This window comes from Etheostoma spectabile, chromosome 21 (genome assembly GCF_008692095.1).
Source record: "Etheostoma spectabile isolate EspeVRDwgs_2016 chromosome 21, UIUC_Espe_1.0, whole genome shotgun sequence".
In the NCBI taxonomy this organism is placed as follows: Eukaryota; Metazoa; Chordata; class Actinopteri; order Perciformes; family Percidae; genus Etheostoma; species Etheostoma spectabile.
The window spans coordinates 22,833,892-22,859,022 of record NC_045753.1 but is presented as its reverse complement, the minus strand read 5'-3'; the positions used below and the strand labels follow the sequence as shown (position 1 = coordinate 22,859,022).

General features: G+C 44.0%; 1 pseudogene; it reads right to left on the bottom strand.

Moving 5' to 3' along the window:
* Nucleotides 1–272: 272 nt before the first annotated feature.
* LOC116671615 (fascin-2-like) lies at nt 273–17,537 on the bottom strand (annotated as a pseudogene).
* Nucleotides 17,538–25,131: the final 7,594 nt, after the last annotated feature.

Below are 25,131 nucleotides of genomic sequence, written 5' to 3'. Positions count from 1 at the left end.
CCACGAGCTCCAGAGCAAAATCCTCAGGGCCTCACCGTCTGAGCACCACCATTCCAGCGCTGTTCCATTACCAAACCGCCCTCCACGCCTGCGAGTTTGAACACACCACACACACACACACACACACCACACCACACACACACACACACACACCACACACACCACACACACAACACCACACACACACAGAGAGTAGACAGAGCAATAGGCCATCAGTGATTCGAGTGGACTAACAGGAGTGTGATCAGTAATGTAATACACTTTTTTTTTTATCACAGAAACACAGCTTGTTTGAGAGACGGAGCAAAAAAGAAGAGTTGAGTTTGAGTGGGCACTTCTACCTTTATGTGGTACGCCCCATTACTGATTGCAGGGTGAAAATGTCATAGACCGATCTGCTGCCATCCTTGTTTGAGTTCTTGTGATGGATGAATCCGTTCTCTCCTCTCAGGATCAGCATGGGCCGGTTGATCAGTTTTCAAAGTAAGCTGTTCGTCCGTCGCCTTACAAAAGGGGATAGGAAAACACTTAGAAGAGAACCCGAGAGCGACCAAGGCAGGATGGGACATTAGTGAAGATAAAGAGATGGTTAAAGGAGAAGAAAACCTGAATATCTCTTACCTATGAGTCACCGACAGCCAGTAGCTGGCCATTTTTTCTTGGTGCAGATGTATTTCCATTGTTAGCCTTTAATGCCACCTTGTGGCCAGCCACTCCACTGAAACATGGTTATTAGCTGACCTGCAGTTGGGGATAACAGGGAAGAAAATGAGTCTTTCACATAATTTATTAAAAGTAACAAACCTTTCCCTCTGAATTGTAGTATAAAACAATAACCTCAAAGTTAGAAAAATTGAAATAAAGTACAAGCACAGAGAATTATAAGTACTTTAACCACGGTGATTACATCACAAGGCTAAAAAGGTACGACAGGTCAACTAAGAGACGACTGAAGTTATCACTATATGTTAGTCTCTGTCATTTTAAGCATGCAAATCAACTATCCCTATTGTCTTTTTTCAGTGTCCAGTCCGTCAATCCCTTCCATTGTCAGTAGACTAATATATAATTTCCATGTCTAACTGACACTTTTTCTTCTTCCTGTGACAATGTGCCATGTTTCTAATACAGATTTACCATTTGTGTCACAAAATTCTATTTATTTCTTACAAAGCTTCATGACTTTTAGAGTTTAGCTTGTGACTCAGTGGTCAAAGTTCATGTGGAGCAGTGAAAAGTGGGACTTTCTGTGTGCTAGTGAGGTAACCCATGCATTTACTGTAATGGTACGTACAGTTTCCATGTAACACCCATGTATGTAAAATGAAGAACTGACACTTTCACGCTGCCACAGTGATATGAAGAGCATTCCCTCACACTTCAGTGGCAGAACTCTGGATGCCTCCGTGGGCCCACCAGGTCCCAGTATTTCCTTGCCTGGTGCGGAACGCACTTCTTGTTGTCCTTGTCGTCTCCATCTGAAATTCTCCATGTCTGTCTCATCTTCTCTGATTGGCTGCAAGACTTACTCCTGTGGGGCATAGCAAGCATTTTCAGCATGAAAACTTGAGTGATTTAATATCTGGAGAAATCCATCCATTCTCTGCAGCTCACATTTTTTATTAAAGGTCCCATATTGCTAGAAGTGAGATTTCCATGTCTTTATTATTATAAAGCAGTCGAGTTCTATATAAATACTTTGGAATTATAAAAACGCTCAATCCACAGAGAAATGCACACAGACCGCATTCTAAAACTATGTCTTTAAACCAGCTGTCAGGACTGTAGTATCGGTGTTATGTCACAACTATAGATATCTAAAGTAGAAAGTGCCATTACATTGCTGTTACAGTCTTCCCTGGCTGCAATGACAGTGCAGCGATCAGAGAGCTCAGAAGCAAAGAAATGCTGACCAATCAGAGCAGACTGGGCTTTTTTTCAGGAGGGGGACCTAAAGAAAAATGTGTTTTTTAACGTTAAGCATCTAAGATGTTTCTAGTAAAAAAAATCTAAACACAATATGAATATGAAATTTGCATAGTTGGGACTTACAATTTTAGCCCATTCTCAGTTGTGTTGCAGTGTTGTGAATTGCATAGTTGTAATTACTGCTGAACCACTAAGGCAGCATCAATATGTGTCTTCACCAAAAATACATCTGTTGTAGTGAATGGTGTAATTTGTGCATGAAATAAACAATTCCTCTACAGACCTCTTTTTTTTTCCTATCTGCTTGTCAAGTTGAAAACCAACAAAGCAAACAGCGACATAGCAGCTTGCTATCAGTTTGTATTGTTGTGTTTAACTTGGCCCAGCATGAAGGAGTTGGTATCACATTTGATCCTGGGATGTTAGGTTGTTTGAAACGGCACCCTAATCTGACGTGCCAGGTTTTCCATGGTTCTAGAATATTATCTGATTAAAAATAATGCACTAATGTGCCCAGAAAATCTCGTAGAGCCAACTATACACACTACATGTGTAATGCATGCATCTAACAATAATTGTACCAACAGAGATACCACTCTGCACAACACTAGAAACCACTCAGAAACCAAATATTTTGCATTTTTGTTGCTAACCATCAAACAGAATTCTCTTCTCTATTTCGAAAGTCCTTTGTGACAGTAAAACGGCCAATTAATTTTTTGACCGTCAGCATTATCATAAGCGTTGGCATAAATAAAACAATTGTTTGTTACCACCAAGGACAGATTGCTGAGAGCTAATTCCCAATTAGATTATCTCCCTACTTCCTCTCCGTCCGTCTTCTCTACCTTCCCTCCCTTCCCCCATCTCTCCCTCTTACCCCTGACCCCCTCTACCTACCCCACCTCCCACCTCCCACCATCACCCCCCCCTCCGCCCCTGCTCTCTGCCCTCTCACAGCGGGCTCTGATATATCAGCTTCCCAGTGCTACCCGTCCAATCCCTCAATCCCCTCAATAAAAGAATAAGGAAAAACAGGAAAAGACCAGAGGATTTATGGTCCACACTTACGGGATGTAAGATAATTACCACCCCTCTCAACCCTCGAGCTACGAGCTATGAATGATCAAACATATGGAAACATGCTAAAAAAAAAAAAAAAAAATCCCCTGCATTAACGTGCTATGTTTTTTTTACATCTTAAAGACCCGTGTATACTCAGTTGGGACGGTTTTTAACCAGTAAGACCAACACCATTTTAGACAACAGTGCTTTAAAATAAACATAAGCTTTAGTGTGAAACATTTTTTTTATTATAAGGACTGCCTGTTACATTTAACCATTGCCAAAAGAGTTGATACAAAGCAATTAAGCCTCCATCAGCGCAACAAACTCTCTCTGATTTCTCAGAATGGCTACGTTTATTAAATGGTGTATACAGGGACTTCGCGAGCTAAGCTTGAGTGAGATAATCACCTCTGTGAAGAGTCCTGCATGTTTTTTATCCTCCTTGGCTACAAGCAACAGCTTGAGAAGGGTGGGGTGGTGCGTAATCAAGGAAGGCTTGTGTCATGGATGCAACGTCAGTGTTGTTTCTTACTTAGAATTTCTCATGAGGAGACAGAAACTACAAAGACGGAAACCTCAAAAAAGATCAGTTAGGGTACCTGCAGGTGCGAAAAAACATGTTTCCTCCAAAACAACCTACAAGGGTTACAAAACATGCTAAACAGAGTAAACATATCGAACAGGGATAAGACAAATGCAGAGGTTCAGTGAGACTGTATTTAGGTACATCTAATGCTAATGTAACATGCTATCACTTGCAAGTGTCCCACTGCATGTACGAGCAAATCTTTACACAAGTTTCTAACCGACTATACTGATCAACATTGCCACAACAGAGTTCCTCAGCTGAAGTGGTTCTATTTCTGGAAAACTAAGACTTCAGGGCATCCATTCGCGTTTGGAAGTCATGGCGCCTCCTGCCTTTTCTCCAGCCATGGTCCCAACAGCTACAGACAAGCTTATTCAAGGAAAGTGCATCACTAGTGAAATCTTCTGGCTTCCCAAGTTGAGAATGTGGCCAGGGATACTATTTGGGTTTATAGCAGCAAGCTCGAGGCAGTTGAGTTACTATATAAAGTTTTCAGTCCTAACTTCTGCTTGAGGCCACTCTTGGACAGTATCATGACCATTGTCCCGTTTAGAGCTAATCTCGTCATTCTCCGGCTTAGTCTGCTTTTGTATGATTTTCATAAAAAAAAGCCCAAAAAAACTAATCCTTAGCATCAGTAGAAAACAGATCTTCATCTCCAGATCTACAACCATCAAAACCCTTCAATATCAAATAAACGGCTGCTCTGCACTGTACATGGCTGATATTAATGTAGTATGCAGATATTTCACCATTAACCAAGATAGGACAAATTAAACATATCTACGTAGATGAGCCATTTTATTATATATATATATATATTATATATATATATATATATATGGACCATAGTGGAGGACTACCAACAAGTTGACCAACATGCCATCCCTATAGCATGCCGCTAACATGGAAACCAAAGACAAAGATAATTTGTCTGGGTGAGGGTCAACTAGATTTCTTCTCCAATTCATGGTGAAGTGTTCTTAGGGCGTCACGAGTAATAAACCTAAGCCATGCAGCAGTGATTTAGGCTACTGAGGAATGCATGCATATATGAATCTGCATAATCCAATATAGATGCACGTACCGTACCGTTTGAAGGCCCTGGTTACATTTGTATACCAGTGTTTCAGCCTGAGCTTGTGGTTCATGGCTGTGTGAACTCCCATCAGTCCTTTAGATTCTTTTGGGGCACTTTGCTTTAATTTTATTCGGACCGTAGATCAGACTGGGGCGAGAGAAAAGGGGATGACATGCGACAAGATGTCATGGTTTACTAAGCTACCAGGACACTTTAATCACATCTTATTCACACCGGATAAACTAGTATCATGAGGTCTACAACTGTTAAATTATCATGATTTAAGAGCATTTGAAGCATAATTTTGCCCCTCTTCTGCACCTATGCCTGGGGCCCATCCCTCTTATGCTCTCTCATCCCGACTCAATTCATGCTTTGTCTACCTATTCCATGTGTCCATTTCACACTAATTCAACCCTAGAAATGATCCCCCGTCGGGGCCAGCTGGGCCCTCGCAGCCGCTGTCTGATAGATGAGAGGAGAGGGACAGAGGAAGGAGAGGATGATGGAAGAAGAGAAAAAACAGGAATAGGGAGAAAGAGATTAGATACGCTGAAATCCAAGCCAGCAATCTGAGGTATCAATGGCTGGCTGAATGACCATCTTTGACACGCAGTTGGTAAAGCATACGGATAAGGTGTTGTCATCCTAGCCACATACACTATTTTATACACGGTACACTCCTGATCAGTACACCCCTGTGTCATACAACACACTCACAAAAAAAAACCTTTGGATCAGACCCCATCCGCTCCCTTCTGCCGTGTGTCCACACTGCAGCTGCAATGGAGCAGGCCTAACTATCCATCAGCGATAGCGGCTCTGCATCTATTTAATGGTAAGATGATGCCACTATCCCCATTTGTCCCTACTTTCTTCTTTTCTCCCAAACCTCCATCCTCCACAACTGCATTTCCGTTGTTTTTATTTCAGCCATTCATTTTTTTCAGTTTATCTGTGTCTGGTGGATCATTTGTGTATGTATGTATTTGTGTGCATGTCTTCAACATACGTTAATGAAACAGTTTTAGACTATTATATTTTTTTCACTTTCAGGCAGAGTGGACCACAGGGAGGTGATGACACACATGATTACGATCATCTACATCAGGGGTCTTCAACGTTTTTTTGAGCCAAGGACCCCTTAACGAGAGAGATGGATCAGGACTTCCATACTATTGTTTGAATTAATTGCTTTTAAACTCTGCCTACAATAACGGTTGGGCGGCCTAAAGCCTTTATAATGCCTTTTTAATGCATAGCTATTAAAATATGTGTTGGCATGATTTTTAAATCATGATTTACATAGACAAGTAAGCCTCATCAATGTGTTGTTTTTTCCACAGAAGCTGATTTGTATGTGCTAAAATATGTTGGAATTATGTTAAACATTTAAATTTTTGAAAAAACATAAAAAAAAATAAAACAATATTTGTGGCCCACCTGCATTAACTCTTAGCCCCCCTAGGCCCCGACCCCCTGTTGCAGAATCTCTGACTACATAACATACTCACACCACGCATGCACACACCAAACACACAACACACACACACACACACCCACGCACGCACACACACACACACACACACCCACACACACACACACACACACACACACACACACACACACACACACCACCCACACACACACACACACACACACACACACCACACACAGCACACACACACACACACAGCAAGCATAAAGATAAAATAAAGATATCTCAGGGCACAGACAGACATTTTTGCATTTAATTGCTGTTTTCGTTAGCACTTTTACAAATACATTTATGCTACCCTCCTCCTTCAAAGTGATCCTATTTTATTACTAACCCACTGCATTCCTACTTCCTACTCACTCTAAACTAGATAGCCAGTGTGACTCCTCTGCGCTAATGAGCAGAACAAAGGGCCTAATATATGTGTAAAGACACAGTGACATTATGGAGGATGAAGAGCCCACCAGTCTGCCACACATACTCCCATTGTCCTCAAGTCCTTTGAGAGTTGGATCCTCCCTTCTTTCTGCCCTTTTCCCTATTCTCTTCATCTTTAGTCATCATGTCGAACGGAGAGGTAGAAGGTAACAGGGTTATTTACCCAAATACTGATTGAATATTGGGGGTACTACTGTAGCATAGAAGTATTTACATTTTTTACTTTTCTCTCACTTTTAGTCCAACTCAACAATTTTAACCCTTCACCTAATATAGATTTCTGGCCTTTAACAGTTTGTTTGTCTTGCTGATTGATGTGCTGGGGGTAACTGGGTTAGATTAGTGGGTTGAGTGGGACCCAGAGGGCAGAAGCGTTGGCCCCAGGTGAGAGCAGCTTGGGTTTCTGCAGCAGACTCTCCCTTTCCTTCCAGAACAGGGCCAACTTCATCAAATAATTCAACATACCTCTACTCACCACTCGCTGCAGCAGCATGGTATGTTTATGTGTGGAGTGTGTTGGAGAAAGATAAGCTTTTGTTTGTGCAGAATAGTGTGGAAAGAGAGGGAGAAAAGAAAAGAGCAGTAACAGAAAATGTTTGAGCATGCTACAAGTATTTCTGTCTGTGCTACATTGTACATTAAGCTGCTCTATATGCGTGGGTTTTACTGCACTACATCTTTTCCTTTCCCCAGTTTCCGTGCTCCCAGTCGAGTTTCTGCCTGAAGCTCCCACTGCCACCCACGGAACAATGAGCAGGGAAGATTCAGTTACAGCCCCCGAGGATGAAGTACTCAACCCTGCAGACGAATCTGCAGCCTGCGTATGGGTGTCCTGGCCAATATGCTGACAGCATTGTATGTGTATGCTAATCCACTTCTAATCCAGGTTAAAATCAACCATTCACCATCAGCACTGAATACTTGTCCAAGTCCACATTACAATTTTTTAGCTTTTACACTGATCAAGAAATTCTACCTAGCTTTGGGTAAAAAACCCACAACTTAGAAGCCAATTGTGGAGCGATGTATCCACAGTCAGTTGGTGCGGTGTCGGACCGACATGCTGATCAATAACACCCCCAACGGCCCTGTCACAAGACCGAAGAGTAAATACCATTATACAGTATCAACAGAGAATTACTGCACAGCCCATAGGTTACAAGCAGCTGTTTCAGTAAGCCCAAGGGCAAAAGTGTAGTGTTAACACAATTACCTAACAAAGCCAGAAAAACATTTGAGAGGGAATGAAATGGGATTTTGCAAAAGACCATTTATGAATACATTTATTTGGCGAAACTTTCCATTATATTGAATGTGCTGCATTTTTTTATAACTGAGTATCCACCATTCGTAATACAACACTGTCCTCTGACACATAAAACTCAATTCATGAAACCTCATTGCAAATTGTGGTGAGAATATATTCTGTAGTTTATTCCCACAATGTGCGCATAATCTGCCACAAGTGCAATACTTTAATACCGACTGTGGAACTAGCCTAAATCATTGCAGCCCTAAACAATGACGTCTTCGTCTCAGGTGTCCCAGATAGGCTGATAGTCTCTATATCAGCCTCATCTATCTTGTTTTCCTACAGAGATGCAACTATCCAATGAGAGCTGGGCATGGTGGTGTGCAGACGTACATTGCCCATTATTCCATGCATCCCTTATCACTTGTGAATCATTAGTGAGTTGGCCTTTTCCTCAACCATGCATATTCAACGTGCCCACAAGTTACTTCCTGTAATTGCAAGCTCAGTTTTTCTGGGGCGTATCAGTGTCCTTCATGTATTGTATACGTTTGGCAGTAGTAACTGTAGTTGTCAGCTACGGCTCATTGCCACCTCAGTGGCATATAGGTCAACTTCGGCCATTTAAGCAGACGTCCTGTTGTCAGGCTTTAGGAACTTGGGAAAGTTGTGGCTTGTGTATGCATGCAAGGCTCAATCTCCTAGAATCTCCTCACTGATGTGTCTGTGTTTTTCTCACCTTGTCTTATGGAGACATATGTCGCCCGTTGGCGTGCCATCAGAACCACCTGTGGATGGCTTTCCCTCTAGGTCAACAGTTCATCTTTGCCCGGCTTGGAGCACCGTCCAGACCTTCAGGGTGCCCGTAGGCCCCATGGAGACAAATACTTCCCCTCACGTCTTAAAGGCCAGCTTCCCAACTTCGCTCCAGCATGTACCTGTGGCCCTCCCACTCTGCGTCAGGAGCTTTCCATCATTGCTGATGAAGCGGCTGTCGCAGGTCTTAAGGCAGTACTTCCCATCCCAGATAGACAGTGTCAGGAGCGCTGCCACACCCCAGGGAATGTTCATATCCACAGCGATTTCCCCATCCTCCATAGAGAGGTGGGCGTAACGCTTGCGCGGCAACAGACAGCAGGTTGGCCTGCGGATGGCAGAGCCAGGTGCACTGCCCACAGCTCGGCATCCGTGATGACCTTGTCAAGCAGGAGAGTAGTCTGAGAGCCACCGAAGAACGGAGGTGCTGCTCAGACCTGGCAGGCCCAGCGACCATCTGATGAGCCACGATGAGGAAGCGGCAGTCGACATTTTTGCCCATCAGACTCCACAGTGACTTGCCGTCCTTGTCAGAGGCCAGTAGCGTCCCAAGTGGCTGCGTAAGTAGAACCATCTGGGTGTCCTGAGTAGTCCTGCTCGAGAGTCCAATATCTGCTTCTTCTTCAGCTGGGTGCTGACAGCGTTCACCTGAGAGAGAAGGGAATGTTCCAACATAGAGCACGAAGGCTTTTTATATGCTATATAGGTAACAAATAAAAAGTGTACAAAAAAGTTGCTCCTAACAGAGACACCAAAAAGCATGCTAAATCGTACAATTCTGTTGAATGACATGTTTGTACCTGGAAGCCAAAGGCCTCATGGGTAGCGACCCTCATGGTTATTAGACCAAACTGCACTTCCAGGGCCGGTTCCCATTAGCAGCATCTCACCTGTGAATCACAAATGTTGAAAAGAAGTGAGACAATTAGGGGGAATAAGTGGAAAGGATTAATAGAGTAGGCAAAGAGACCTGACATGATGCAGGAGTGAGGAGTGTGCATTAAGGGGGTGTGGGTATGCCTTTTTTATTTTAAGAGGTGTGAATAGGCAAGGGATGAGTCATGAAATGATAAATATGAATGTCTTAAGACACGGAATCAATTCATTAAGGTACAGTAAAACTAACGCACTCCAGACCACAAATTCCTTCCTTCCGCTCATGGCTTCATTATAATTTTTCCACGCTACAGCCTCCTAATTCACTACTGTGGTTTTGTGGCTTCACTCTGCAGTTCTGTGGCTGTAATTCAGCTCCCAGATTTAGAGGCTTCTTTCTCCAGCGTCTCTGTGAATTCTCTCTCCCTCTCTCTCTCTCTCTCTCTCTCTCTCCTTCTTTCTCTCGCCGCTCTCAGTTCTGTTGATCGGGTCGCCCGGCGTCTCCTCCACCACTACCTCTCCCCTCTAATCAGGCAGCAAGACTTGAGTCACTTGATCTCTCTTGTAGGCGGATCCTGCTTCCAACCTCTATTCACTGCAGACTAGTTTTGTTCTCGAGACTAATTATTCTCCACTTCGCAGCCACACTCTCTCTCCTCTTGTTGAAGTGCTCTCTCCTCTCCAGTCCTCCTTCCTGTTCTTGCTTGACTTGTTATTCAACCTGAAGACTCCTCACCTGGTCCCCCCCTACAGCTTTCCCTGGGGTTTTGTCCTTGCCCCTTCTTTGCTTCCGCTATCTTTTGGATCACATTAAATACACGACCTCTTCTTCCACTTCCTTGAAGTCCAGGTTCCACGTTTGTCCATACAAAAGTTGATCTATGAAAAAGAACTCCGCGCGGTTCCTGCAAATTTTTCCTGTAGTGCATTGAGGACTCCTTCACTTCTTGCTCCTAACATAAGCCGTCCTCACAGCTGGTCCGCAACAAGGTTGCTCGCCTCTGTAGTCTATAGCCTCTCTCTGTACTTTTTCCTCCATCCTCTCCTTCTCCGTCGCCTGCTTTGTCTCTAACCTACCATTGTATAAAGCTTCTGTCTCTTTCCTTGCGCTTTATCTGAGCTCTGCACTTCGCCTCTTCTGTGAACACCATAAGATAGGTAGGAGAACAATGAATACACACACACAGCCTACACACAGACTCGGTTAACCAGAGCCCTCCCGTGCCTTTGTGGGTAGTTGCCTGTGTGCGGCTTCCCCTACTTGCCTGTGCTGGGGGTTTAGTTACGCACCTTCTCTGATTGCAAGCTCTCTGGGTCATCCTAATGGGTAAATGTGCCAAGGCGCGCCATTACATGTCCAAATTTGGGAACAAGCAGCCAGGGAAAAGAGATGGCGGGTGCTGCAAAGGAACAATAATAAGCTAATCAACATATGGGGTTTTTGAAATGACTGTGTTGTGCAGCATGGCTCTGCATTTTGTGCGTGTGTGTGGTGTGTGTGTGGTGTGTATAGATCATACCTTGCCGATCAGCTATTAAGTCTGGCTTTGCAAGTAACAGCTTTGTTTCTGAAACCCTATCCTCAACCCAATCCCCACCTGCTATCCCAACCTGATTCGCCGACCCCCTCACCACGTCCACACACACACCACACACCACAACACAACCCACACACACACACACCCTTCCTGCTTGTCATTGGCTATAAACACACAGATTAACTCACTGACCCACAGCAACATGCGTGTCTGCATCACACAACACAACAAATACCACACAAGGTCAAGGAGGTCCCCGTGTTCATATGAACACCACCCATCCAAAGAGTTACTCCTCCTGACCGAGACTTGAATGCAGTGCTTTAAGCAAAATGTGCAATAAACAATGCGTGTGACACACACACACACACACACACACACACACACACACACCACCCACACCCACACACAGAACCATGGACATTCCACATTTCTGAACGCTAACTTTCACATTACAAATGCTTTAATTTTGTCAGGCCTGGAGATTACTTATATTTAGGCTAGCTCTCACGCCATCACATTTTTACGTATGACCCAAGTATATGAAAATGTGGACTGTTTCACATCAGTGATAGAAACTGGTTGTATCTAATTGGGAATAACACATAAATTCGCCATCAACAACCAATACTAGTTGTATATGTAATATGTATATATATATATATATATCTATATGATACATATATTCTATAGCAAATTTATACTATAAAAATTGCAATACTGACAAGTGTTAGATTTTGCCATTATAATCGGAGATCCAGCAGTCCAACGTGAACCCTGACAAACCAACAAGTCATCTATGTTTTTTCTTCATAAGTACAATTCGTTGACTGACACTGCCATTTAAACTCGATACATAAAGGACAGTTACAGCAGTAGCGGGTAAAATAAGCTCAGTCCGTAGTGGGTTGCGTTGGAAACCGGGGGGTTGCGGTTCAAGATCCCCATAAATTTACGGACCAAGTAATGGTTGTGTACTGGTAGTGTTGTATAGGTACTTTAGGGCATGTTGTGTAATTCAGGCCTGTGTGTGAAAAGAGTGAAACAGAATGAAAAATTCATTTTCCCCCCTTGCGGGATAATGAAGTGTACATTATTAGTTATTTATTAATACTGTGGATAAATCACTTCACAAAGATTCCTCTCTTCTCAACTTACATGCTTTCTGATCTCTATTGGTAGGAGGAGCTGCATCATGTTTGTGTACATCACTACGTTCTTCAAATAACACAATGTACATTGGAAATCAGATGTTCACATTTCCTGTCTGAAATCGCAAGGGCAGCGGGTCTCACGTCCAGTTTTTTTATATATATTATATATATAAACCACAAACACACAATACACCACCCACACCACCACCAAAATACGTGCAGAGAATGGGAGAGCAAAAGGAGACAGTAGGAGCAGACAGACACAATCAAAATAGTCATATCTGTTATTGTATCACTGCCATTATTTTCCTTACTTCACTAGTAACACTTATTATGTACTTCCTCCTCTAGTGCCTCTCCCCCATTCTTAGCTCGCTCTCTGCTGGCCCCCGGGGCTGCGTCATCTCTGCTGTGGTGCCAGCACTCCTGCGGCCGTCGGCGCGGTGACGCCTGTCGATCGTCCCCAGATGTTTAATTTTTTTTTTTCATACCCTTATTCTGTGACGGGCGGCTGTGCAAGGTTTCACCGTGCAACCGTGGAATGGTGCTTTAGAAAGCCTTACAGCGGTCCCTCTGACAGACCTCAAATAGCTATCATACAACCTCCTCCAGGAGACAGAGAGGGAGGAGGAGGAGGGCGTGAGGTGATAAGGGAAGGGAGAATGAGGCAATGACGGAAATATTGAAGGATGGTGGGGGATGGGCGACAAGGCTATAGGAGGCGAGACGGAAGACAGTGGCGGAGAAAGATGAAGAGTGAGGAGCATAGCGGAAGAGAAGAAAGGTGAACCATTGGGACGGGTTTAAGGTGTAGGGAGCCGAGGGAGAATCTGGCAAATTGCACAGCAGACAGGGATGGGGAAACCACGTCAATACCTGAAGGTGCATGGAAGAAGGGATGAGAGGGGAAGGGAGTTACTGCTGAGGAGAGAATGGGGATTCAAATGACCGTTCTGAGTTACCGCCTCCAGCCTTTTTCTACCCTTTAAGTTCTATTTGCCAATTTACGTTGGCGCGGGGGGGCTGCCTCATACCCCACAGTGACCGCCCCTAACTCTTACAGACAACTCTTCAGACCCCTCTCCCTCCACACACTCCAAAATGCCCACACTCTTCCCTCAGTTTTCCTTTTCCTCCTCCAGTCATCCTCTTCCCTCCCCCCCCCCCCCCCCCCCTCTCTCCTACGTTATAATGTTCCCCTTCCAGAGGTCGTGAACTGACGCTGAAAAGGAGATTCACCTGCACCATCTTTGCGTCCATTGCTGCCCTTATTGTTGCCCACAGCCAAGTTCAAAACAAACAAGCTTTCAGGGCTTTGTTTACTTTCATCCTCTCCTGCCTGACACTCACTTTAGCAATCTGCTTCCGAAACAATCCGACTCGTACAGGATTCAAAATTTGAACTTTAACATGGCAAACCTTTACTCTCTTACTTTACTTTTCCGTTCACCCCTGGCTGTAAGGGCCAGGTTATGACCAAAAGAGAACTAGTTGGTATGACGACCATGTCGTATATCAACGAAAAGAGAAAGGAAACGGGAAACCCCACCTTTGTTGCATACTTTTTAGACTGCTCTGCTGTCACATTTGAAGTGTGAAAGGTACCTTCATTAAAGGTGGTGGGGACACATTTTTAAAACATGCATATGGGTAATAACAGTGAAATAGTCAGAGGATGCTGCCACCTACAGAGCTTGGAGCAGCTACAATCTGACTAAAATGTCAGTGAATAAAGGAGGACCTCTGTTTCAATGTCAAATAAACCAAACACACTCACATGTATTTTAATGGCTCACAACATGAAGTCCTTGTTTTTTATATTTAACTTGTCCTAAACCTCTTCCTCCCTTCCCTAATCAACACCCATTTGCTCCTCTTGTGTTTTCTGTTCCCGTCTCTTGTCCTTATTGGGGACATCTCAGACCCCGACACCCAAAAAACGTACAACGGTAAAAACATTTTGTCCATTACATCCATGGTAAGCAACAACAGATTCCTACCATGGAAGGGTCATGGTGTAAAAATGAGTGCACGTTTACATTTTGTGGCCGTGTGCACATTTAATGATGTCCTTCCTCTCCATTAATCTAAAACTCCCATCCCAATTACGAACTGCAATAACCAAACAAACATTTTGGCTTTCTAAACTCTTCTTGCTGTTGAAGCAGTTGCAATCCTCACACACGTGTGACCTGGCATACTCACTTGTAATTCCCCAAACCCACCGACTGAGGGCGGTGTTATGCCTTCTACTTGGCCCCTTTATGAGACCCTCGCCTGTGCCTGTATATTTTTGGAGGTTAAAAAAAAGAGAGAAATTGAATGCTGTTGTTCAGTGTTGGTGCCTGTTGACTGCATTAGCGAGGAGGGAATGATTTAAGTGCTATTAACTGGCTTCTTTTAATTCTACTGCTGGTGTTTTTTGGGAGGAGGGGTTTGTAGAACCCTGAAAGGGCGTCACCAACACGTGCAGATTTATCAACTGTACAACATCAGTGCATTAAAAAAAAAACGAGAGAGTAGGAGGAGGAGGGGTGGGAAGAGATTTACCCCCCATTTTCAATCATTTCCAGCCACCGTATGCTTGACCGGAGTCGTCCTCTCTGGCTGCAAGCCAGAAAGCAGTTTGACCCACAATTTTTAGAGCCCAAATGTGTGAAATGGGGTTATACCTACGCTAATAATGCGTTTTTCGCACTGTGCTTTTTAAATCCCATTGGGTTTCTCGCATGCTGATTTGATTATAATCAGACAACACGCAACGCTGAAAAGGCTGCAGCGCTGCTTCTGGCGCCCATGTGCTCCACTGTCATATATTAAACTTTGTTTTTCTTTAAATGTGTCTGAAACTAGGCTGGAAAAGTCCGGATTAACCTGAATTTATCGCGGTCTAAAAACAAACCGCCTCTAAATCATTCATTAATTCACATTTTGCCTATTACATGCGGGTGTTGTGTTTTATGACGCGACAGTCCTTCCTACTGTGTGGTAGGAAAGAGTTAACAACGGGCAAACGTAATGAGTGAGGGGGCTTTCTGTAACCGCATCGAGCCAAATCCGCGTCAAGATTAACACCTTACGGCCGTGATTGGCCGAAAGCCTGTGGGTTTGTTGTTTGGGACTCAGAACACACGTGGGGGCACGAAACCCTCATTTGAGCTCTCATATTTGGCTGAAACCCCACTCAAGCCACGCCCGCGAGGCTCTCACTGCGTTCTTGTCCAAGGTGCGCGCCATCAACTCCTCCCCCATCCCTCACGCCACCCCCCCTCCGCCGCTCCCCGGCTTGTTTTTCCGTCCTAGAGGAAAGGAATATCCCTCTCCTCGCGATCTCCATGGGCTCGTCGCGGCGCAGCCGCGGCCGCGGTCCCGTGTTCGTCGCTCATATCGAATCAATGAGAGCCGCGCGCGAACCTCACATCTGACATTTTCGCCCCCGACCTCTTAACGACGTGCCCAATACGAAACAAAAAGATTCTAGATCGGATACTTTAATCGGTGTCGCCGTTCATCCGGGCGAAGGATTTCCCCTTATTGTCGTTTCATCGCCAATGATCTCCTGTCTCTGTTTCGTCATTTCTTCCGTCTTCATGAATGCATCCAGCCGCTTCGCTCCTGCCCCTAACACTGGACCCACGCACATACGCGCGCGGCGCGCACACAAATGCACCGCGCAGTTTTTGCGGGTAAAAAAAAAAAAAAAAAAAAAAAAAAAAACCTTTTAACTTAATTAATTATATTACTCAAGATTAACCAGGCACGTTGGGGTGTGGAGTGTATCTCTTGGTCCATATCTATCTCTCTATCTATCTATCTTAATCTATCTATCATCTAGTTGGGACTAAAGGGTAGGCTAACTTGGTTATAATAAAAACCTAAATGGTAGTTGCAGTATTTAGAATGAATGATTAATTACTTTATTATTAATCTCTATGGCAATTGCAACATTTTGATAGCATTTGCCATCTACAATTTGTTTCCTTCCTTAACACAGAGGCTGTCATGAAGTTTAACATGGTGTCAGTTATTTAATCATCAGGGCATTTCTTTCTTTCCCTTTTTCTTTCTTTGTTCCTTTCTCTTTTCTTTCTTCTTCTCTTTCTTCCTTTCCTTTTTCCTTTCTTCCTTTTTTTCTTTATCTTTCTTTCCCCTTGTTCTTTCTTTTGTCTTTCTTTCTTTTTCTCGTTCTCTCCTCCTTTTTATTCTTTCCTCTCTTTCTTTTCTCTTCCTCTCTTTCTTTCTGGTTCGTGTTCTTTGAAAATTCAAAAGACTTTGAGTGTATAAAGTAGGGCTAAGCCTATAATAAGCCAATACTAAGGCACCCCGCCAGATAAGAACTGACACAAAAAAAATGTAATTTGTTCAAAGAGATAGCGAAGAAAGAGAAGAATGCTAGAAAAAATGTGTTGCTCTTGAACATGTCGGCTACTACGTAAACTTGGACCATTGGTGGCACTGTCCAACATGCTGTTAACTTAATTTGGGCTATTGGATGCTAACAAAATACTTGTTCTGATGCTTTTTCTAACTGATGAGGTGTTACAGAAGTATAGGCTACAGTCCAGGTTGAATATTGACATGAATGCTTTTCATTCTGTTTCAGAAAACTGAAGGGAAATCCTCCCATGTGTTGGACCGGAGGCATAGAGCCAACAGCCAACAGCTTTTTGAAAGCAACTTCGTCTTCCACTCAGACTTTAATAAAACCACAAAGACGAGCCCGCTTTTTGCTCTTTTTGTGTTGGCCTTTGAGCTACATCCATCTTGTGAGAACATAATTTGCTCTCTTTAGCGCCTTGGGGGGGGGCCAAATCTGATTTAGCCTGGGCTAAGGCCTACTTTGTATTTATTTTTTTTACATCCAGCGCCTCAACAGACCACTGTTCGTGGTCTTTTGGGGATTTCCGGCCCTCCAGAACATCCCTTCGCTACCCTTCCTCATCTTAATTGTTTTGAATACTGCTGCTACAATCGGCTCAGACTAATCTCCTGGCCATCAGTTCACCTCAGAATCACAGATCAGTCATCTTTTTCTCGCCTCATCCTAATGCCGGAGCCGTGCTGTGGATTAGCTTGCTCTGTATCCAGCAGCAGCGGCACGGCGGCCCTCGCTGTGTGACGGCTGCCGAGGGACTGCTGGGCCGGCGTGAAGGGGGAATACCGCCCGATGTGCGCTCGGCAATTGTTGTCGTGGGCGATGGTGTCCGTAGTGGTGGTTGCCGGAAGATGGAGGGTGCTGTCTGACCGTCCCCCTCTGTGCTGTCACCAGCATTATTGATGCACGCCGCTGCTTGGCATTGTGGGAGTGCAGGATGGAAGGGCGGAATAGTACAACGTTAATGAGTTTCTGAGGAACAGGGACTCCTCCCTGCTCCCTCTTCCTTTCTGCTGTTGCCTCATCACCCTCTCTCTCTCTCTCTCCTCGCTTACACCCTCCCCCTCTCTGCTCCCTCTCTCCCCCCCCCCCCTTTTCATTTCTCTGGGTGTCTGTCTTGTGCAGTGTGGCATTAAAATGTGGGCTCTCTGATCATCATGACACTCACTTTCCCTCTATGCACGCTACCACACACCCTAAACGTATCACACGGTGCTCTCTAAACACAAACATGTCCCAACCACAACCTTTCCACAGAGAGCGTAACTGTGACTTTAGTCGGAACCATCCTTTCCCGCCACGCACCTCACAGCGCGCACAAAACACGCACACAGACACACAACCATAAGACAGTGCGCTCTGCTCCGTTATGCCTGAAGGTAGGAGAGCCTAGGCAAGATTCATAATGACCCCTGGACTCCCGCATAGACCGACCCAAATATAACACAGTTTGGAAACAAGAAGGAGAGAGAGAGGATAGAGAAAGCAAGGAGATGCGGGGAAGAACACGTTTGAGGCTAAATGGGTGCCTAAACAACAAACAGCTTAGACCACAAAGACAGAGGAAAATGTAAAATACATTTTAGAAAAGTGATAGAGATAAAAAAGATGAAGCAGGAGAGAGCAAGAGAAAGAGTGTAAGAGAAAGGTGTAAAAAGAAGTTGGAGGCCACACTCCAAATTGGGCGAGAGGATGTGTGGGAATGCGGCTATATTTAATTCTTTTCTATGCTGAACACCTGAAAACTGGGAACCCGTTTTTAAGATTGTTTGTCCCAGCATGGATAAATCTAAAAGACCGGTCCACAAATTCCGAGAGTGGGTAAGCAAAACTGAGCTGCCGGTAGTTACGTAGCCTTGCTGGTGTGAGTGGTCATGGATACTTCAAGGGACTCTTCCAGAAGTTTAGGGCACATGCACTAAACATAAAAGAGGGGATTAGTTCCAAATGGAAGCAGCAGATGGCGTGATACCATGTCATTATATCGAGTTACAACACTCATAAGTCCTCCAAGCCCAAGCCCAAGATCAACCTTCAGTGAGGTCTCCAGAATCATAGTTGATACCTACAACTGTACTCGCGGTTGACTTTTTAACCCCACCACCTATGATAAACGTGGTACAATAGGTGCAACGCTGCATGGATTTTGTAACATTTTAACTCATCTCTAGGTATCCGCATTGAATGTTGAAAGTTCGGTAGACTGAACCATATTTGACTAATTGTGGGGTTATGGTTTCTGTTTGTATTCCCGGTCGTATTAACGCAATCATGTTTAGCTTTGTTGTATTGGTCCGACTGCGATAGTGGTTTTTTCTATAGATCAGCCGAAATGTCACCGGGACCTAAAACACCTCCAAAAATATTGACTGTAACCAATGACCGGCCTACAAAGAAGAAAGTAGTTCTACTACTTGGAGCCACATCAATTTTTTGCCATCGCCCCAGAAGCTAAATCGTTGTCCATACTATTTTGCCATTCAACAAAGCCACCATAGCCGCTTCCCCTGTATCATTCTTTGTGCTAAGCTAAGCTAAACTACCTGGCTTCTAGCTATAGCCTATTTGGGCGTATTCCCAAAATGTTCAAACAGTTCTTAAATTTAATTACCGAAATGTTGTGGTCATGGTTATAAAGAAAAGTTTTGACTGCTGGTAGTTCGTACCCATTGTTGCTAATAGGTGTTATTGTTATGTGTCATTAATCTTTTTTGTGTTGGGTTTGCCAGACAACGTATAAAAATCCTAAAATGTAATCAACTCTCTGACAAATGCCTAGTTTGATGCACATTGTTTTTTTTTTCACATGTAGCCAGTGTTTTCCACATAGGCTTAGTGTGAAGAGAGTGACGCGAAGTGTTTGCTTTGACTGTATCTTACTACCTCTCATTTTGTTTACGCTAAGCGCTCTCACGAGTTTTTTCAGCTTCTCCTCTTTGGGACACACACACACACCAACACACACAACACCACGTACATGTTGTGTATAGATCCGACAAACACAAAAACAGATACTGGCGACAACATGCAGACAAAGACAGTTACACACACACACGACACACACAACACACACCCACCCACACAACACACACACACACACAGACAACAGCACACACACACCACACACACCCACACCCACACGGCCACACACACACACACACACACACACGGATTAATGTGTTTGGCTCAACTTATTTTCATTTATTACTGTCGGAGGCCTTTTTGTGACAGGGCATATTTCAGTTGCTACCATTATTCCTCTTGGCCCCAGGCTCATCAAAGGACTGTGTTGTTTGTGGTTAGTGTGAGATTTACCCAGCTTAATGGTCATGGTTATGGTCTACCCAAGTAGTCCAGGTTTTTTTTCTTTCTATCTTAAGGGGATTCCTTTGACATTTCTTCTGACTGTGCCTACTTAAATTAATGCTCCCGCCCCATTTGTCAACCCCAATCATAAGCAGCTCGAAGGCCTGTTTTTGTTTTGCCAGAAAGGTTTTCTTTCGCCCTCTATCATACCTGAATATTGCTGAGTGTGCTGTATCCATCAACACATACCAAAATATCTGAGACTGAGAAAGTGGAAAGAGAGGGAGGGAAAGACTTAGAGGGTAGCGAGAGACCACGTCACTCGTCTCTGTCCTGATGTTGTCTTCACTCCTCTTCCCCCCCCCATTGTATAAAATGTGTTCACACAGTACTGGGATCAACTACAGCACAAATTACATGCCACAGAGATGTAAACTCAAAACCATCTGGCATTGCTTCTGTCTCTGCTAACGGTTGGTGTTTGGTTCCCGTTTTCATGGGGTTGACTCTGCAATTGCCTCAAGAAGTAAAATAATTAATTGTTTTTTGCTTGTGAGGACTTTTGTTTTCTGGTCATGTATGGCTATGTGAGAGTATGCACTAATTAATTAAATCAGTCTGGGTGCAGACCATCTAAAAAGCCAGACATCGTTGTTATAGTGGTTCCTTGATGGTAACCCCTAGATTTGCAAAAGTCTTGCGACCGCACTCGCTGCCCGATGACCTATCCTGACCTTAGGCTTGCTTTGCTTCCTGCTTCACAGGCAGACGCTTTGCTGCTTCTCCTGCTTTCTCCTTGCATATTTTTGCTGATATCTGTGCTTTTTCCTCTGAGAAACTATGAGCAGCGCTCTTGTACACTTCAAAAACACTGGACTATATACATTTTTTTTGTAGACAAAGTAGGCTATTGCCATCTTTTAAAATTTTTTCTGCGTGAGCGTGGCCTACCAAAGCTCAGCCTGGTCCTCTGATTTAGCTAAAGCTAATTAGCAGCAAGATGCCTCCTTTCTCGTCCGTAGAACTACTACAAACTCCTTCAGAAGATTGCACTTCTGGAAACCAGTTTCACCTTCTATAAGGACGTGGAAGTTAACGTCTTTGAACTGACACCACTTTACAATTGGACCCATTAAACAATGGAAGAAGTATGCTAACACACGGCTAATTAGCACCAACCCGAGCTCCAAGAAACAGGAGGGTGGAACTTGGTAATAACCAAGTGCGGTCCCTCCCTGAACTTGTCTGGTGCGAAGCCTAGAGTAAATCATTTTCCTGGAAATTGGAGGACGACTACGGGCCGGGCACAGCGCCCTGAGATTTGTGATATGTACCGGCTGGCCTGCATTTATCATCACTGGGCCAGCGCCTCTTCAACCCCTGTACCTAGAGGACACAGCCGGGGGACAGCTGCGAAAAGGGAACATAATGCACAAATGCCCCCCAACAACCTTGTGTGCAAGCTGGATAACAGATTTGCTCCTCTGCTGCAGACGCTGGACGTCTCTGAATGACCGGGACTGCGTCTCATCACCACCATGTAGGTTAAGGACTGAGAGCAATTCACAAAGTAAAAAGCTAACAACTGGCCTCAACCCTGAAATTGTGGGTGACTCTGCTGTAAAAGATTTAAAAAAAACAGTAAAACACCAAAATACTATGTTTTTCCCAAAGACATGGTGTCTGACCTTGACCATAAAACTCCAGATATCGTGGCAGCACCCCCAACTGTGAAACATTTTTCTGCATATAGGGTCCAATGATGTTGTAAGCAACAGTGCCTGAATTGCTGAAACTGGACTTTAGGGACTGCCTTTGACACAGTCCCCCCTAAGCGCAATTTGTTTATCAGTGGTCCTATACCGTCGATGTCAGAAGAGGAAGATGAGGAGGATTCAGCCGACTGTTGGGACTAAACAATGGCTTTCAACTGAATGTACCGTCCCTCTCCTGAAGTTCATTGGACAATTTAAAACATATTGGGAGCGCAGACATCTTTTTTAAAGCAGATAGACTTTCCCTTAACAAGCCAGGAGTAAGCTGTTCACCTCTAACTCTGCTTTACTTGCTGCGCTACACATCGCTCCCTCTGCCAAGTCACAAAACAAAAAGGAAGACCAACAAAGTGCGGCAGTGATTCCACACCGCCCCCGCCTGTGCAAATGATTTGACCATGGAGACCAGAAGAGCAGAGACACGAACCTCCACTCCCCTCTTCACCCGCCAGCACCCCTAACCTTCCCCCCCGCACCTTCTTGAGGATCCATCGCTGCTCTACTGATGTCTCCACACACACCCTTTCCCCTATTGTCCCCCATCAATTCTGCACCCCTTCCTACCCCCCATGGGCTCACCCCCGGGCAAAAATTAAAAACTCCAAGCACCACTACCAGGATGTCAGAAAATCCTTCCCCCCCCGACTGTGGACGCTTGTTTGCAAAATCTGGGCAAGCCTATCTGATATTTGCCGCCTTGGCTGCAGGACTATGATACTAATGACTCTTTTCAAGACAAGCCCGGGCCTGGTGGATTCAATTCTTCCTCATTTCCTGGTTGTGTATGTAATAGGAAAAGAATGGTGAATAAGCACTTAACTGCAAAACTGCAAATTTTAGCATCCATTCCTCGTCAAGCTACAGCCTGTCCCAAAAAAAGAAAACACCTAACACTACCCTTACTAAACGTCAGGTCTTGGCAGGAAAATCTTTAATCATTATTTTATTACTAATCACAACTAATTTTATGTTTTTAAACTTGAAACCTGGTTAGACGCATAATACCAGCGCTGCTGTTCTCATCGAGTCCCTCCCCCTAACTCAGTTTTATGATGAGAATAGAGTGAATGAAAGAGGTGGAGTCGGCCATTTGTGTTTCTGACTCATCCACTGTACGCAAATAAATGTTTATGGAAATTTTGTGTTCTTTTGATTGTTGCTCTTCAAATTAAGATCTTCCACCTCAAGCGATGTTTCTAAATATCTACAGGCACCTAAATATGGCAACCTTCATTGATGACTTCACTGAACGCTGTCTCTATCCGCTTAACTTTGATTGGTGTACTCATGCGGGTGTTTTAACATTCATGTTGACACCCCCAGGGCAGGGGGACATAAGAGCTTTTTTGTGTTTTTGAGAACATGGACTGACTCAGCATGTGACGAGCCCAACCCACACTCAGGGGCACACTCTGACTTGTATTGCTCCAAAGGTCTGAACATTTCCAAGGTTGTGGTTCCCGACTGTGCCTCTCGCAGATCATCCTGGTGTTTTTTTTACGGCCCTATCTCTGTGCCCAAAAGGTGGTCCAACAAGATATCAGAAAAACGTATAATCACTGAAAACACCAGTGACACATTTACACAGCTTTTTCCTCCTCCACACCACCCTCTCTGGGCTATCAGTCAGGAAGCTTGTGATAAGTTCAACTGTAAAATCACAAAATGTTATTGATGCCATTGGCTCCACCTAAGGGCAAAGTTGTATCGGGTAAGAAAAGATCTCCATGGAGAAATGTCCTACTGGTGAGAACCGAAAAAAAGAGAGTGTAGTAAGCTGAACGAATGTGGCGAAAAACAATCCTCCTGGTCCATTTATAAACTCCTAAATCAAGAGCAGACTTTCGCATTTATAATTTTGGAACTGAGGAATGCAAGAAAGGCCTTTTTCTCTGATATTCTCTTCTAAAACAATAATAATTCCCCGGCCTTTGTTTGCTTACTGTTGATAGGTAAGCAAACCCTCCATACCGTAGCATCTGAACTTTTAATCTACCAAGGCCTGCAATGACTTTGCCATCCTTCTCACAAAGGACAAAATTCCAAAGATTAGACAAACAGTCAGTGCCGCCATATCAGTCCAGGATATGGTGTTGTCCCATGTTCAAGCCAAAATAGTTCCAATATGACAGAATTCCACACGATCAACCACAAACCTGAGGACTTATTCACCATCTGAAAACACTCACCTGTTGCCTTGATGTTCTTACCAACGTGACTTTTCAAAAAATGTTTCCAATTGTTTTGACTTCTGATCTTCTACAGATTGTGAAACACATCTCTTCTTTCAGGATCTTTCCACAGGCCCTGAAAACTGCAGTAATCAAGCCACTTAAAAAAGAACAACCTAGACAAACCCTATGAGCACTATAGGCCAATATCAACCTCCTTCCGTTTTAAGTAAATCAATTGAAACGTAGTCTTTCAACAACTTCCCCATTTCTTGTCACTAACACAGTTTTGATACTTTCAGTCGGGTTTCCGACCACACCACAGCCTGAAACGGGCTTCTTGGCAAAGTCTTTAAGACATCCACCTTAACACATATAATGGCAAAATTTCAATCTTTAGTATACTTGATCTTCAGTGCTGACATTGACACGTCCGAGCCACGTATACGATAGACCGATTGGAAAACTGCGTTGGCCTTTCTGGTCAGTAACTACACTGGTTTGAATCCTACCTAAAGAATAGGGATATACTTTGTGTCTAGAGTAAGTATGCCTCTGATCGTAAAATAGACGTGGCGAGTTGTCCGCAAGGCTCCATTCTGGGCCCTTTCTGTTTAACATCTACATGCTTCCACTGGCTCAGAATTATGGAGAAAACACACAATAATTACCATGTTTATGCGGACGACACACAAATTTACGAGAACCTTCTCGCCAGGGACTATGTCCAATACAAAAACTTACTAAGTGCACGAACAATTAACGCTTGATGTTGCCAGAACCTTTCTGAAATTAAATGACGGAAAACTGAGGTGGTTTGTTTTTGGAGGCAAAAGATGAACATTAAAAGTCCTGCGCTCAGCTTCAAACAACATGTTTAAAAACAACAGACAACGCCAGAAATTCTTGGTGTGTCAGGCCTCAGACCTGAACTTTAACAGCCACATTAGACAATAAAAGTCAGCCCTACTAATCACCTTAAGAATATAGCAAGGGTTAAAGGACTTTCTGTTCAACGGATTTGGAAAACTTGTCCATGCCTTTTATCTTCATAGACTTGACTATGTAACGGGTCTTTACAGGTCTCCCTAAAAATCACTCAGACGCTGCCAGCTGATTCAGAACGCTGCTGCTCAGTTCCTCACTAAGACCAAGAGACTGGAATCACATCACTCCAGTTCTGAAGTCTTTACCACTGGCTTCCTGTGTCTCAAAGAATTTGATTTCAAAGTACTCCTGCTGTTTAATAATCACTTACCGGTTTT